Raw genomic sequence first — 17,096 nt, 5'->3', positions numbered from 1 at the left:
TTAGAATAGTTTTAAATGTATAGAAAAGTTGTAAAGATTGTACAGAGAGTTCTTATATACCTTTCACCTAATTTCCTTTATTATTAAGATCCTAGATCGATATGGTACATTGTCACAATTAATGAACCAATATTTATATATTAGTAATAATTAAAGTCCATACTTTATTCAGATTTCCTTGCTTTTTACCTAATGTCATTTTGGGGGGCTCCAGAATACCACATACATTTAATCATCATGTCTCTGTAGGCTCTTGTTTCTGACTTTCTTTCCCTCTTTTTTTTTTTTTTTTTTTTTGACTTTGACAATTCTGAAGAGTATGATTAATTTATTTTGTAGAATATCCCTCAGTTGAGATTTGTGTGATGTTTTCTCAGGATTAACATGGGATATGTACTTTTTGGAGGAAGACCAAAGAGCTAAAGTGCTATTTTTATCATATCATATAAGGGGTATACTTATCAGCATAACTAGTCACTATTGACCTTGAACACCTGGCTGAGTCAGTGCTTGTCAATTTCTCCAGTGTGAAGATACCCACCTGCATTTCCATGTTGTACTTTTTGGAAGAAATTCACCATGTTCTGTATCTACTTAAGGAGTAGAGAGTTATCTCTGCCTCTTGAGGGTGGAGTATTTATATTCATTCTGTTTTGAGTTCACTGAGGTTGTTGGATCTTTGGGCTTCTGTTTCTTATCCATTGTGTCTCAATGATATTAGTTTATTTTTTGATTGTTAATTTCCTTACACTCCCTTTTTTAATTTTTTGTTAACATTTATTCATTTTTGAGAGACAGAGCACCAGGTGGGGGAGGGGCAGAGAGAGAGAGGGAGACACAGAATATGAAGCACCTCCAGGCTCTGAACTGTGAGCACAGAGCCCAACGTGGGGCTTGAACTCATAAACCACGAGACCATGACCTGAGCTAAAGTCAGATGCTTAACCGCCTAAGCCACTCAGGCACCCCTCCTTACACTTCTAAATTAGTTTTACATCCTCTTTGGGAAGTCAGAGAGATTTAATGCCATGTGTTATGGCTCTTCAGTTGAGCCTAGAAATGGGGCAAGTAAGTAAACCCTCCTTGGATTCATTGAGATTGGACTTGAGCATTATAGTTGCTCTGCTAGGAAGTGGGGGGATAATGCAGGCCAGGTCAAAACCCAGTTTTAGGTACTCTAGTCAGTCTTCTGATGTGGTGGTAGTGAGGACTTTCCACTGAACAAATATCAGAGGCTACAGATTGCAGGCGCAAAGGAGGATATCTCTGGACACACATAAATTAAATCTCATACAATATTGAAATAGAAAACAATGGTGAAAACCAATGTAAAAACTACAGTAACAAGAAATGTTGTTTCTTTTCCAACTCTTTTAATACCAAGTCTTTCCTAAATTATAGCATTTGTTATTTATTGCATACTTACTGTATGCAAGGTGTTGTGCTAAACCTTTTACACATATTATCTCATTTAGCCTTTAGAACACTGTAACATTTTTGCCTCCTTTATAGATAGAATGAAATGAAGATTTAGAGAGATGAAGGCACTTGCCCAGAGTTATACTGCTGGGAAGCAATGGAACAAAGAGAAACTCAAACCTAATTAGTGGGCCTCCAGGTAGTCTCAGTGGCAGAGAAGTGAACAGTGCATTGTGGTCTTACAGATGTTCTTCACCTTTTGCAGTTTTCGTCTTTGTCCTGTTGTACGAACCTACCTGGAATGCCTAAAAATAATTTATAGTAAGGTAAAGTTAAGATAACAATGTAATAACATCATACGATTGTGAAAATTAAATGAATTAATCCAAGAGAAATCTTTGTTTATTTCTGGTACATAGTAAGAGCTTAATACCAGTTAGATGTTACAACTGTTATTATTATTGATATTATTATTCCTATAATAATGTCATATAAGTTGACCATTCCTTTTATATAAATTCTAAGCACAGTATATTGAATGGAAGATAAGTAGAGACTATTCAGAAAGATTGATGCTTCTGTCACTCAGTGATGGATATAAGTAAATTATAGATATTCTAATCCTAATAGAGGACATAACCTTGACATGCCTGTTCCCTCCCTGGTCATTCCCAACCTGCGTCTATTTTTTTCCTGGGTTCTGAATCTTCTTGACTCTGTTTCATACAGTCCTGCCTTCTGGTCTTGAGCTTTGTCTCTGTTCCCACCTTAGGACTTGCCTCTTCCTGGGCTTATATTGCTTGAATGAACTTGGAGACTCAATGCTGACCCATTTATCCCATCAAAACATAATCCCAGTTTGTATTGGCTCTTGCCTTGGCCTTATTCTCTTGAGGTTTACTCATATGCATTCGGTGCACTTACAAATTATTATTTTCATTTGCAATTCTCATACTGGCTCAGAAAGGATCCCTCAGTCAGTCCCCAGGCATGTGCTATACAACTACATTTTGACCAGCAGCTTCTAGGCTCTAAGAGTTGTGCTAAGCACTTCAGAGGGCCCCACTTATTTTGCAAAGGAATTAAACCAATTTTTAGGAAAAAATGGAGTTCTTGCAAGGAATCTTGAGTTTAGAGCTACACTAGCCCTGCTGGGTGATCTCTGTATGCCCAGAAAGTTATCTAGGAACACAGACCTTGGACCTTCAATAGGCTTGTCAAATTTAGCAAGTAAAAATACAAGACTCACAATTAAACTTGAATTTCAGGTAAATGAGATATTTTTAAGTATAAAATATCTCAAATATTCCTTAAGATATACGATACTTTTTGAGACATACTTATAAGAAATTATTTGCCGATTATCTAAAATTCAGATTTAACGGGAGTCCTGTATATTATCTAGCAACCTTACTACAGAGTGGCATCTCCTGTCACATTTATCACTAGAGACCATCATTTAGATCTCTGTCGCCTGACAACAGTTTAGAAATACTCATTTGTTCTTTAACATTCTTATCTTGATCTTGACTTTCTATCTCCTTAGGGTAAACTATCCTAGGGTGACCTTACATCTTGTGTTGTGTGGGAAGCTCTCACTTTATTTCTGTTGTCTTGACATAATTGCTAACAATCCTCTTTCATTTTTAGCAGTGTTTTTGGTTTGAATGATAAATTATATGGTCACCAACAACTCATTCTGCCCTTGATTTCCTGCTGACCATTTTAGTAAGTAAAATTTGAGCCTTTTTTTCCTCACTCTAATCTCTGGAAGTTGCCACCATTTTGATTAACCCTTACTTTACTTCCACCAGGTCACACCATGTTGCTTAAGCTAACATAGACAAATAAATGACTTCTGAACAACCATTATTGCAGTTACCTTCTATACTTGTTACCATGTGTACAGAGAATGGGAAAACGGAGCAAATATTTGATGAATTTGGTAAATGTGATTGATTAACACAGATAAGTCAGGTGAAGAATATGCAAGTGCCATTTGTTTGAAATTATTTAGGTAATTTACAAGTTGCTTCGTAAATACATGATGAAGATGATGTTTATATATGATTTATAGCAACCATTGATTAAGCATTTTTAGAGTGTGCAGAAGTAAAATAATTTTCTTTATATTGCCTCAGGTCACTATTTCCATTTCACTGTATCTACTAAACACAATTCTTGTATCAAGCAATAAAATAGAGAATAAAGTTGCAATTTCATTCCTGTGAAATGTCAAATAACTTGAATGATTTATTTTCTCCCTTGATTTATCCATTTATATTTTGTATTCAGGTGTATGTAAGTTTGAAAGAGTCTTATAGACTTTTATGCACACCCATAACAATGTGCTGCTGAGTCAGGATCATCCTTATCTTTCATAAGTGTCATATAAATAGAGTCAGGGCCTGTCAGAAACCAAAATAACTGCCTTTATCTTTTTAATAAAATAATGCACCACAAATGTTGCTATTAGTTAATGTGATTTTTTTTTTACATATATTGGTTTCATATGAGCCAAAATATGTGGTGTTCAAAACAAAAAGGAAAAGACCATCCCTCAGTAAGAGTTCGTATTATGAGAATATTTATTTCTAAATGTGTCTTTCACTTAAGCATTAAAAAGTTATTTAGAACTTAGTAGGAGAAAATAAATATGTCATTATATTTCCTTTATGTTAACTCATCCAATATAAATAAACAAAATGCATTATTATATCTTAGTAAACATGATTGGATTCTATTTTTGGATAGTAAAATAATAGCTGTCTTATTAAATCTAAATCAAAGTTTCTTTTGGGAAGCTTAATTTGAAATATCACTATTAATTCAATTAGTGTTTTAATGATCTCTGAGGAAAACTGTGAATGTATTGGGAATATTTAGAAATAATACAGATATTTCAAGAAGAAAAATGGAAATAACAAGAAAAAGTGTAATTCATAGTTATTTCACTAGTGTGGAGAAGGCATCAGTAAGAAAATTCCAGGTAAACATAAAATACACATTAATATCACCCTGACTGTAGTGTGAAGAATGGATAGGAAGGATTCAAAGGTAAGGACATATAGATCCAATTATAAATATTCAATTTGTCCAGTATTTTAGTGCACCAGTTATGCTTGATAAAACTGCTTCAAAATATTTAATACTATTTATTTATTTATTTATTTACTAATTTATTTATTTACTAATTACTATTTACTAATACTACTTATTTTATTTAATACTATTATTGTAGTAATTCTAGTGAGACATGATTTTGTCTTGAACCAGAATGATTGTGGAAAGGAAGACAGAGAATGATTGGATTAGAGAGATATCTTAGAGGTAGAATTTATAGGAGTTGTTGAGTGTGGTATAAGGTGGGAAAATGTAGGGAATGCTAAAGAACCAAGAATGCCTTCTAGGTTTCTGTAATAAGCAACAAAAGAATGCTGATACCATTTGTTATAGAAGGGAAGCCTAGACGAAGATCACATTTCTGGAGGAAGGAATCAAGAATTTGCTTTTGGACATGGTAGATTTTGCCATGTTTTTGATATAGTCAACAGACTTATTGGTTGGCCTGAAGATACAAATTTGGAAACGATTAGCATATTTGTGGTATTTTACATCATAGAAATTAATGAGATCACCTCAGGAGAGCACACAAAGAGAGGAAAGAAGAGAGCCAAAGCAGAATTCTGAGGAAAGCAGTAATTTACACGTTGTTAGGAACAGAGAGCTGGACAAAAGAGAAAAAAAGTCAGGGTGGCTTGGGGAAATCCTAGGGAGTGTGGCGAGAAAAAAGAAGCCAAGAGGTTGGAGGATTTCAAAAACTAGAAATCCTTCTGGAAGGTCTTGTAAAGTAAGGATGAGATATGTGAATCCATTGGATTCAGCAATTTGTATTACCAATACCATATCTGTGGACAGGTTTGGTTAGAAGCCAGATTGGAGGGGCTGGAGGATGGATTTGAGGAGAGGAGAAAGGCACCGTGCATGTATAAAACATGGTAAGTGATGTCGTGACCGTGCAGCAGAAGTGTAGAGAAGGTCTGACAATTCATGGAAGGCTGCACAGCAGAGAAGGTGACAAAAATGTTCTGTGTGAATAAAACACTTACTGCTTTATGTTCTGAAGTGTATTCATTTAAAACACATTTTTATAGAGTTCCAAAATGTGTTACACATTCCTATGCCTTCTTGCATTTAGGGTATATAACATAATACAACTTTTTTTTTAAAGTTTATTTATTTTGAGAGAGAGAGACCATGTGAGCAAGGGAAGGATAGAGAGAGAGGAAGAGAGAGAATCCCAAGCAGGCTCTGCACTGCCAGCGCAGATAACCACACAGAGCTTGAACTCAGGAACGATGAGATCATGACCTAGGCTAAAACCAAGAGTTGGTTGCTTAACTGACTGAGCCACCCAGGTGGCCCAAATAATGCAACTTTTTAAAAATTCATTTTGTTTTTTAAATTTACATCCAAGTTAGTTAGCATATAGTGCAACGATGATTTCAGGAGTAGATTCCTTAATGCACCTTACACATTTAGCACATCCAACCTCCCATAACCCCTCCAGTAACCCTCTGTTCTCCACATCTAAGAGTCTCTTATGTTTTGTCCCCGTTTCTGTTTTTATATTGTTTTTGCTTCCCTTCCCTTATGTTCATCTGTTTTGTATCTTAAATTCCTCATATGAATGAAGTCATATGATGTTTGTCTTTCTCTGACTAATTTCATTTAGCATAATACCCTTTAGTTCCATCCATGTAGTTGCAAATGACAAGATTTCATTCTTTTTGAATGCCAAGTAATACTCCATTGTATGTATGTGTGTGTGTGTGTGTGTGTGTGTGTGTACCACATCTTCCTTAGGCATTCATCCATTGATGGTCATTTGGGCTCTTTCCATACTTTGGCTATTGTTGATAGCATTGCTATAAACATTGGGGTGCATGTGCCCCTTTGAAACAGCACACCTTTATCCCTTGGATAAATACCTAATAGTCCAATTGCTGGGTTGTAGGGTAGTTCTATTTTTATTTTTTTGAGGAACCTCCATACTGTTTTCCAGAGTGGCTGCACCACCATGAGTGCAAATGAGATCCTTTCTCTCTGCATCCTCACCACCATCTGTTGTTGACTGAGTTGTTAATGTTAGCCATTCTGACAGGTGTAAGGCGGTATCTCATTGTGGTTTTGACTTGTATTTCCCTGATGATGAGTGATGTTGAACATTTTTTCATGTATCAGTTGGTCATCTGGATGTCTTCTTTGGAGAAGTGTCTATTCATGTCTTTTGCCCATTTCTTCACTGGATTATTTGTTTTTTTGGCTGGCGAGTTTGATCAGTTCTTTATAGATTTTGGATACTAACCCTTTATCTGATATGTCATTTGAAAATATCTTCTCCCATTCCATTGGTTGCCTTTTAGTTTTGCTGACTGTTTCCTTCACTGTGCAGAAGCCTTTTATTTATATGCGGTCCCAATAGTTCATTTTTGCTTTTGTTTCCCTTGCCTCCAGACGTGTTGAGTAAGAGTTGCTGTGGCCAAGGTCAAAGACATTTTTGCCTCCTTTCTCCTTGAGGATTTTGATGACATCCTGTCTTGCATTAGATCTTTCATCCATTTTGAGTTTATTTTTGTGTAGGGTGTAAGAAAGTGGTCCAGGTTCCTTTTTCTGCATGTTGCTGTCGAGTTTTCAAGCACTACTTGCTGAAGAGACTTTCTTTATTCCATTGGATAATCTTTCCTTCTTTGTCAAAGATTAGTTGGCCATATGTTTGTGGGTCCATTTCTGGGTACTCTATTCTGTTCCATTGATCTGAATGTCAGTTCTTGTGCCAGTACCATACTGTCTTGATGATTATAGTTTTGCAATACAGTTTGAAGTCTGGAATTGTGATGCCTCCTGCTTTGGTTTTCTTTTTCAAGATTGTTTTGGTTATTCAGGGTCCTTTCTGGTTCCATACAGATTTTAGGATTGTTTGTTATAGCTCTGTGAAGAATGCTGGTGTTATTTTGATAGGGATTGCATTGAATATGTACACTGCTTTAGGTAGTATCAACATTTTAACAATGTTTGTTCTTCCAATCCATGAGCATGGCATGTTTTTCCATTTTTTTGTCTGTGTGTCTTCAATTTCTTTCATAAGCTTTCTATAATTTTCACTGCATAGAATTTTTCACCTCTTTGGTTGGATTTATTCCTAGGTATTTTATGGGTTTTGGTACAACTGTAAATGGGATCAATTCCTTGATTTCTCTTTCTGTCGCTTCATTATTGGTGTATAGGAATGCAACCGATTTCTGTGCATTGATTTTATATACTGTGACTTTGTTGAATTCATGAATCGGTTCTAGAAGCTTTTTGGTGGAATCTTTTGGGTTTTTCCATAAAGAGTATCATGTCATCTGCGAAGAGTGAAAGTTTGACCTCCTCCTGGCCAAATTGGATGCCTTTTATTTCTTTGTGTTTTCTGATTGCAGAGGCTAAGACTCCCAATACTATGTCGAATAACAGTGGTGAGAGTGGACATCCCTGTCTTGTTCCTGACCTTAGGGGGAAAGCTCTCTGTTTTTCTCCATTGAGGATGATGTTAGTGTTGGGTCTTTCATATATGGCTTTTATGATCTTGAGGTACGATACTTCTATCCCTACTTTCTTGAGGGTTTTTATCAAGAAAGGATACTGTATTTTGTCAAATGCTTTCTCTGCATCTATTGAGAGGATCATATGGTTCTTGTCCTTTCTTTTATTGATGTGATACATCACATTGATTGTTTTGCAGATATTGAACCAACCCTGCATCCCATGTATAAATCTCACTTGGCTGTAGTGAATATGTTTTTTTAATCTATTGTTGAATCCAGTTGGCTGATACCTTGTTGAGGATTTTTGTATCCATGGTCATCAGGGAAATCGGTCTATAGTTCTCCTTTTTAATGGGGTCTTTGTCTGGTTTTGGAATCAAGGTAATGCTTGCTTCATAGAAAGAGTTTGGAAGTTTTCCTTCCATTTCTATTTTTTGGAACAGATTCAAAAGAATAGGTGTTCATTCTTCCTTAAATGTTTGGTGGAATTCCCCTGGAAAGACATCTGGCTCTAGACTCTTGGTTTTTGTAAGATTTTTGATTACTAATTTGATTTCCTTATGGGTTGTGGGTCTGTTCAAATTTTCTACTTCTTCCTGTTTCAGTTTTGGTAGTGTATATGTTTCTAGGAAATGTCCATTTCTTCCAGATTGCCCATTTTACTGGCATATAATTGCTCATAATATGCTCTTATTATTGTTTATTTTTCTGCTGTGTTGGTGGTGATCTCTCCTCTTTCATTCTTGATTTTATTTCTTTGGGTCCTTTCCTTTTTCTTTTTGATCAAACTGGCTAGGGCTTTATCAATTTTGTTGATTCTTTCAAAGAACCAGCTTCTGGTTTCACTGATCTGTTCTACTGGATTTTTTTTTTTGATAGCATTGATTTCTGCTCTAATCTTTACAATTTCCTGTCTTCTGCTGTTTTTGGGTTTATTTGCTGTTCTTTTTTCAGCTTTTTAAGGTCTAAGGTTAGGTTGTGTATCTGACACCTTTCTTCCTTCTTTAGGAAGGCCTGGATTGCTGTATAGTACCCTCTTAGGACCACCTTTGCTGTGCCCCAGAGGGTTTGGGCTGTGGTGTTATCATTTTCATTGATTTCGATGCATTTTTTAATTTCCTCTTTAACTTCTTGGTTAGCCCATTCATTCTTTAGCAGGATGTTCATTAGTCTCCAAGTATTTGTTATGTTTCCAAATTTTTTCTTGTGGCTGATTTCAAGTTTCATAGCATTGTAGTCTGAAAATATGCAAGGTATGATCTCGATCTTTTTGTACTTGTTGAGGACTGATTTGTGATCTATTGATCACAATGATTGTGATCCAGTAGGTGATCTATTCTGGAGAACGTTCCATGTGCACTGGAGAAGAATGTATATTCTGCTGCTTTAGGATGAAATGTTCTGAATATATGTGTAAGTCCATCTGGTCCAGTGTGTCATTCAATGCCATTGTTTCTTTGTTGATTTGTTGTTTAGATGATCTGTCCATTGCTATAAATGGGGTGTTGAAGTCGCCTCCTATTATGTTATTATTATCAATGAGTTTCTTCATGTTTGTGATTAATTGATTTATATATTTGGGTGTTTTCACATTTGGAGCATAAATGTTTATAATTGTTAGGTCTTCTTGGTGGATAGGCCCCTTGATTATGATATAATGCCCTTTTGCATCTCTTGATACAGTCTTTATTTTAAAGTCTAGATTGTCTGATATAAGTGTGGCTACTCTGGCTTTCTTTTGTCAACCATTAGCATGATAGATGGTTCTCCATATCCTTACTTTCAATATGAAGGTGTCTTTAGGTCTAAAGTGGGTCTCTTGTAAACAGTATATAGATGAATCTTGTTTTCTTTTCCATTCTGTTACCCTGTGTCTTTTGATTGGAGCATTTAGTCCATAGACGTTTAGAGTGAGTACTGAAAGATATGAATTTATTGCCATTATGTTGTTTATAGAGTTGGAATTTCTGGTGGTGTTCTCTGTTCCTGTCTAATCTTTGTTGCTTTTGGTCTGTTTTTTGTTTTTTGTCTTTTGTTTTTGTTTTTGTTTTTTTTTTTTGTTTTTTGTTTTTTGTCTTTTCTCCCCCCAGAGAGTCCCCCTTAAAATTTCTTGCAGGGTTGGTTTTGTGGTCATGAACTCCTTTAATTTTTGTTTGTCTGGGAAATTTTAGCCTCTCCTTCTATTTTGAATGACAGCTTTGCTGGATAAAGAATTCTAGTCTGCATATTTTTCCGATTCAGCACATTGAATATAACCTTCTCTCTGGCCTGCCAAGTTTCTGTAGATAGGTCTGCTGCAAACCTGATCTGTCTTCCCTTGTAGGTTAAGGACTTTTTTCCTCTTGCTGCTTTCATTATTCTTTCCTTGCCTGAGTATTTTGTGAATTTGATGATGATATGCCTTTTTAGTGGTCAGTTTTTCTTGAATCTAATGGGAGTCCTCTGTGCTTCCTGGATTTTGATGTCTGTGTCTTTTCCCAGGTTAGGAAAGTTTTCTGCTATGATTTTCTCACATAACTCTTCTACCCCTTTTTATTTCTCTTCATCTTCTGGGACCCCTATGATTCTGATGTCGTTCCTTTTTAATGAGTCACTGATTTCTCTAATTCTCAAATCATGCTCTTTTGCCTTAGTCTCCCTCTTCTTTTCTGTTTCATTATTCTCCATAAGTTTGTCTAATATATCACTTATTTGCTGTTTTGCCTTATCCATCCTTGCCGCTGTGGCAACCATTTGAGATTGCAGCTCAGTTATAGCATGTTTTAATTTCATCCTGACTAGTCAGCTGTTACATCTTTTATCTCTGCAGAAAGGGATTCTAATCTTTTTTCAACCCCAGCTAGTATTCTTATTATCATGATTCTAAATTCTGGTTCAGACATCTTGCTTGTATATGTGTTGATGAAGTCTCTAGCTATCATTTTTCTTACTCTTTCTTTGGGGTGAATTCCTTCATTTTGTCATTTTGAAGAAGAAAAAGAATAAATTAGGTAAAAAAAAATTAACATCAAAAAATTAAAAACAACACACACACACAAATCAAATAAATGATGCTAGAACCTAGGTGTGTTTTGGTATGGTTGTTGAAAGAAGCTTGATAGAGGAAAAAGGGGGGAAAAAAACAAAAACGTTTGAAAGTTTGTAAAAATGAATACAATGAAATAGAATAAAGTCAAATGATGGAAGTAGAATTTGAAAAATTTACAAAAAAGGAAAAAACATAGTAGAAGAAAAAAATTAAAGAAAAATATTTTTGATAATAATTGAAAATAAAAATAATTTTTTTCTTTCTGTATTCAAGAAAAAAATGAAAAAAAAAAGAAATGGAATAGATAGACCAATGAATAGACTGAAATACAATTGAAAATACATCATTTTCCCCTAAAAGTCAAACTATGAAGCACTTTATACTCCATAAACTAAGCAGGCAGAGACTCGTGGTGTTCCTGAAGAGTGAGGTTTGCACAGTTGTGTGGGGATTAGTCTAACGGCTCCATTCTCCACTAGTACTGCTTAACTTATTGGGGTGGATCGTTGTGGTGGTTGTAGGTGCATATCCGCATGCAAGGGAGGGGTGAAAATGACATGCCCCCCAACTACCCAGTCTCTAGTATCAGAACTCTGCGCCTCCCCGATCAGCAACCATGCACCCATCCTTTGTTTTTGGCTCCATCCACTCCTGGCTTTTACACTGTCTGTGACCAAACAGTCAGCTTGCTAGGCAGCCTATCCCTCCTGAGTTTTATCTCAGATGTGGTTGTGTTTCCCAATCCTTCACTTCTGAGTGACTGAGGCTTTGACCCATTCAGACCTTGGGGGAGGGTCTCACCAAGCAATGACCTAGTGCTGGCTGCACCCAGGGACGTTCGAGGCACTATGCTGCTACTGATGCCCAGAGACTGTGGCTGGGTGCCAGCCTGTCCCAGAAAAAGTTCACATGATCATGTAGCAGCAGCATTTCAAGGATTATGGAAAATCACAACACACATCTGGCACCAGGCTTCACCCTTAATAACCTTGTTCCAGCACCGGTTAATGTGGTTGCTCTCTGGAATGTGCTGGGATCTTTGCTTGTGGGGTGGTCACACAGCCTGTACCAAATGTCCTCCCAGCAGGGGAACCGCTTCTCCCTATGTGGCCTGAGAACCCCCCCAGACCTCATTTTCTGCTCCTGGGAATTTGCCCTTCTCACCAGAGCACCACCAGGTATTGAGCTGCAGAGTTTCGGACTCTGTACTCCCCCTGTTTATAGTCTTAATGGAATTTAAATCATCTCCTTTCTCTTTTCTCCCTTTTTAGTTCAGTCCCTGTGATTGTTGCCACTTTTCTACTTTCTCTCCAGCTGCTTTTGGGGGTTGCTTTTCCCATACTCTCCCCCCATCTCCATCCTCTCTCCACAACAAAAACAGCTCCCTGCCCTCAGTGGCTTCTCTCTCCCCCAGTTTACCTCTTCGTGCCACCTACCTGCTGAGTTCTGTGGTTCATGTTGTGTGGTTTATTCTGTTAATTCTCAAATCAGTTTTCTAGATGTGCAGGATGGTTTAGTGTTGATCTGGCTGTATTTAACGGATGCAAGATGTAAATAAAACTTCCATGTTGTTCTGCCATCTTGGCTCCTCCTGCAACTTTTGATCACAATGACTACTTTTTTTTTTCATTGACATTTTTGGGTTCTTAAGAGTTCATGAAGGACACTAACTCTATTCTAAATGGCCTCAGATATATATACTTTCGATTTCCTCTGTGTGTGTACATGTGTATACACACGTGTGTGTATTTGAGAGAGATGGGAAGGGAATGTAAACTCGGATTCAAATCCAGATTTGTCAGCCTCCAAAACCTAGGCTTTTTTCCTAACTAGTCCATTTTTCTAACTAGTTATTAGATTCATTCATTCCATAAATATTTTTGATTACCTTCTAAAATAAAACAATCATGACAGCTGACTTCTATAAAGTGCTTACTTATGTAGGCAGGTATTGTTTTAAGTGCTTTCCATGTATTATCTCATTTAATCCTCACAACAATCATATGAGATTCCATTGTATGAGAGGGCAAACTGAGGCCTGGAATGCTTACATAAATGTTTAGAGGTTCTACTTCTAGGGAATGGTAAAATGAAGTTTACAACCCAACAGTTTGGCTCTAGGGCTATTGACTCTGCTCTAGAATATTTCTGAAAAGGAAAATGTGACAGGCAGAGGGAAAAGGAAACAGAAAGAAAGTTGTTATTTCTGGAGTTGTATAAGCTGGGAGATGTAAGCAAAGAGGCTGTAGGGAGAGACAAGTACCATTTCATCATTGGCTCTTTAAGCCCTGTTCAGGAGTTTGGATTTTAATCCAAGCAATGGCAGTGCCTTGATGAATTCTGTGTAGTCAGTGATGAGATTTGTGTTTAATTTGTAGTTGGCATAGAGCATAAAAAATGAGCAGGCTCTGTGGAAGTATAATGGGCATAGGCTTTGTAACAACTATTACAGATGTAGAGGCTTTTCTTGCCTTCATCTCGTTTCTTAGATTCTCTCACAGCACACTGTCTTGGTTAATATGATAATTATGATTCTAGCCATACCAAGTAAAGCTACAAACTCAAAAGCAGTTTGTAAGGATAATCAGGAACTTGAAGGGAGAAAAGTAAAAGAAATCCCCACACAGCGAAGTCATATTTTACAAAGTTAAAAAAAATTCCTACAGGGTTCTAAATAAATGTTTTATGAATGTGTTCAAATGCAACTTCTTTGGTGAAAGCTTCTTAACTCCCCATTCAGCACTAGCTGCTACATCCTCTATTTTACCATAACAATCTATTTGACCTCTATTTAACCAGTTATTATCCTATATTATCATTGATCTGTTTACATGTATATCACAATTTGTTTCAGTTTGGTTCAGTGAAGATTTATGTCGCCATTTCACTGTGCCAAGCATCCCCTCATCATATGTTAAGTGACATAGAGGCCTATAATAAACATTGGGTTATTGTAAAGGAGAGACTCAAATCTTTTAAGGTTGTTATCTAGCAAGACCCAACAAGAATATATATAAGGAAACTAAACTCTTTATTAACTTCCCTTGATGCATACTTTAATATATAGAGTAGTTTATATATGTAGTATTTTATGTAGTTGTAATATATATATATATAATGTCATATTTTAACTTCCTCTTATTTATTGTTCAAATATTGAATAATTCCAGACCCAAGGGTCATCAAGACAATATGGTTATAAAAAATGCCTATTTAAAAGGGCAAATATATCTTGACCTTTGAAAGAACAAATCCTTGAATTTTCAAAAGGAGGACAAGTTTTTAACATATTTTATCAGATAGATACAGCTCTCAGTAAACTCATTGCCAAGTAAGCCCTTCTACCATTACAAAATTGGCAGGGAAGAAAAAATGTGTCTGTAGTGTTGATTGTCTTCTACTGGAAGGTGTAACTATATTTCTGAATGTAGGCTAGGTGGAAATTAGGACTATGATTATAATGCTTGGGTAAGAAGGGGCTTGTCTACTTACAAAATTAAATTGAAACATGTTGAGTCCTTAGTTACAAGTCTTGGCATTTCTTTCCAAATGGAGGCCTAGAAAATGTTGATGGTTATAAGTAACCAGAGGATGGTAATATCTAAATAAAGGGATAATAGGGGTGCCTGGGTGGCTCAGTAGATTGAGAGTGTCTGACTCTTGGTTTCAGCTCAGGTCATGATCTCATGGTCTGTGAGTTTGAGCCCTTCATTGGGCTCTGTGCTGACAGTGCAAAACCTGCTTGGGATTCTCTCTCTCTCTCCCTCTCTCTCTCTACTCCTCCCCTGCTCGCTTTCTCACCCTCTCAAAATAAATAAATAAACTTAAAAAATTAAAAAAAATAAGAGGATAATAATTACAGAATAATTGGAATTATTACAGAATAATTACAGAATAATGGAAGAATGGATTACTGACCAGTCTGCCAGTGATTCTCAAGAATGATTCCTCTGATGTGAATAAAAGTAATCCTGAAGACACAGAATCAACTTAAGATGTTTCAGAGCAATTATGTCATTGCTGCATTTATTCAGAAAAAATTGTACAGAGACAACATTTATCACAAAAATTTCATTTTTCTTCAAATATGTAATTGTATATGCTTTTTGCTTTTTGTTTTCTGTTTTTTAATGTAGTGACAAACATTCTTCTTTGATTAAAGGTTAGGTGTTAAAAAAAGCCAATTTTACAGAGATATAAGAAGCTAAGTGGTCAAAATTCTAATTTTTAAATATCAGTCATATTCAGTTGTCTCATAAAGCTATGATTTGTGTGTAAAGTACATATGAACCATCTTTTTTAGAGTAGAACTTGTTTTAGATCATGGATAGGGGAGTTTTTTTTTTTTTTATTTTAGGCAGAATTCTTGATATTAGAATTTTGGACTCTTATTTAGTGTACACGGATTTAAATTATAAGTATTAATGACATAACAGGTTATTTTACATAATTGTTATATTATAAAAGTGACTTTAAAATTATACCTTTAATCCCCATTTTTACATAAATGAATAAATTTTACTGGTAACTGGAGCTTAGCCTTTAAAATCCCCAAGTTTATAAATTTTGAACAATACTTGTGGAAATAAACTTACATTAAAATAATTTGTTTTTTCAGAACGCCTGGGTGGCTCAGTCGGTTAAGCGTCCAACTTCCTCTCAGGTCATGATCTCATGGTCTGTGAGTTCAAGCCCCACGTTGGGCTCTGTGCTGACAGCTCAGAGCCTGGAGCCTGTTTCATATTCTGTGTCTCTCTCTCTCTGAACCCTCCCCCGTTCATGCTTGGTCTCTCTTGGACTCAAAAATAAATAAACGTTTAAAAAAATTTAAAAAACATTTGTTTTTTCATTTTTAAATAGAGGCCTTGAATATAATGGCTTTAGAAATGATTTAGGAACATTGTTATGAGCATTTACTATTATATTGGGTTATAATACTTCACAGATCCATAATATCTTTTTGAACTTTCCAGTCTCCCTTTTTGCTGAAATAACATAGGATGTTCATATTGCATTATATCATTATATTTTCCTCTAGGACAATACCATTCCCTTTCTTTTTTTTTCTTCCAAGATTTTATTTAAATTCAAGTTAGTTAATATATAGTGTAGTATTGGTTTCAGGAGTAGAATGTAGTGATTCATCACTTACAGGTAACACTCAGTGTTCCTCACAAGTGCCCTCCTTAATGCTCATCATCCATTTAGCCCATCACCCACCCACTTCCCTCCAGCAACTCTCATTTTGTTTGCCCTTCCCTTTCTTTCTTTCTTGTGTGTGTGTGTGTGTTAATAAACCTTTACTACATATTGTTTCAAGAATAATGTACAGAAAGGCTAAAATTATAATTTTAATCTCTATAAAATTACCACGTTATTTAATGGCTTGATTAGCACTTAATTTTTGACCCCAAAATGCTTTTTATATTCTCTCAAATAATTTTTGAAAAAATTACTTATACCTGAAAGAAAAGTTAAGTTCTTAGTAATCATTATTGTTTATTGCAGTGTTTTGACACAATTATCTATAAATATTTTTTGTCTTTAGGTACTTACTATGACTTATCTGACTTTATTTTTATTATTATTTTTTAAAATTTACATCCCAGTTAGTTAGCATATAGTACAATAAGGATTTTAGGAGTAGATACCAGTGATTCATCCTCTATATATAATACCCAATCCTCATCCCAACAAGCATCCTCCCTAATGCCCCTCACCCATTTAGCCCATCCCCCTTCCCACAAATCCTGCAGCAAACCCTCAGTTTGTTCTCTGTATTTAAGAGTCTTTTATGTTTTGTCCCCCTCCTTTTTTTAATATTATTTTTGCTTCCCTTCCCTTATGTTCATCTGTTTTTTATCTTAAATTATGCATATGAGTGAAGTCATATATTTGTCTTTCTCTGACTAATTTTGCTTAGCATAATACCCTCCGGTTCCATCCACATAGTTGCAATGGCAAGATTTCATTCTTTTTGATTCCTGAGTAATGCTCCATTGTGTATGTATGTATATATATATGTATGTATGCTACATCTTCTTTATGCATTCATCCATTGA

At 35.7% G+C, this 17,096-nt stretch overlaps 1 long non-coding RNA gene across 1 annotated transcript; it reads right to left on the bottom strand.

Moving 5' to 3' along the window:
* Positions 1 to 5,862: 5,862 nt before the first annotated feature.
* Positions 5,863 to 16,811, bottom strand: LOC123583081. Its single transcript, XR_006704730.1, has 2 exons — positions 16,686 to 16,811; positions 5,863 to 5,938 (listed from the first exon to the last, which is right to left on the bottom strand). It is a non-coding gene; the product is annotated as an uncharacterized LOC123583081 (long non-coding RNA).
* Positions 16,812 to 17,096: the final 285 nt, after the last annotated feature.

Source organism: Leopardus geoffroyi, chromosome B1 (genome assembly GCF_018350155.1).
Source record: "Leopardus geoffroyi isolate Oge1 chromosome B1, O.geoffroyi_Oge1_pat1.0, whole genome shotgun sequence".
In the NCBI taxonomy this organism is placed as follows: Eukaryota; Metazoa; Chordata; class Mammalia; order Carnivora; family Felidae; genus Leopardus; species Leopardus geoffroyi.
This window is presented reverse-complemented; position numbering and strand designations above follow the sequence as displayed.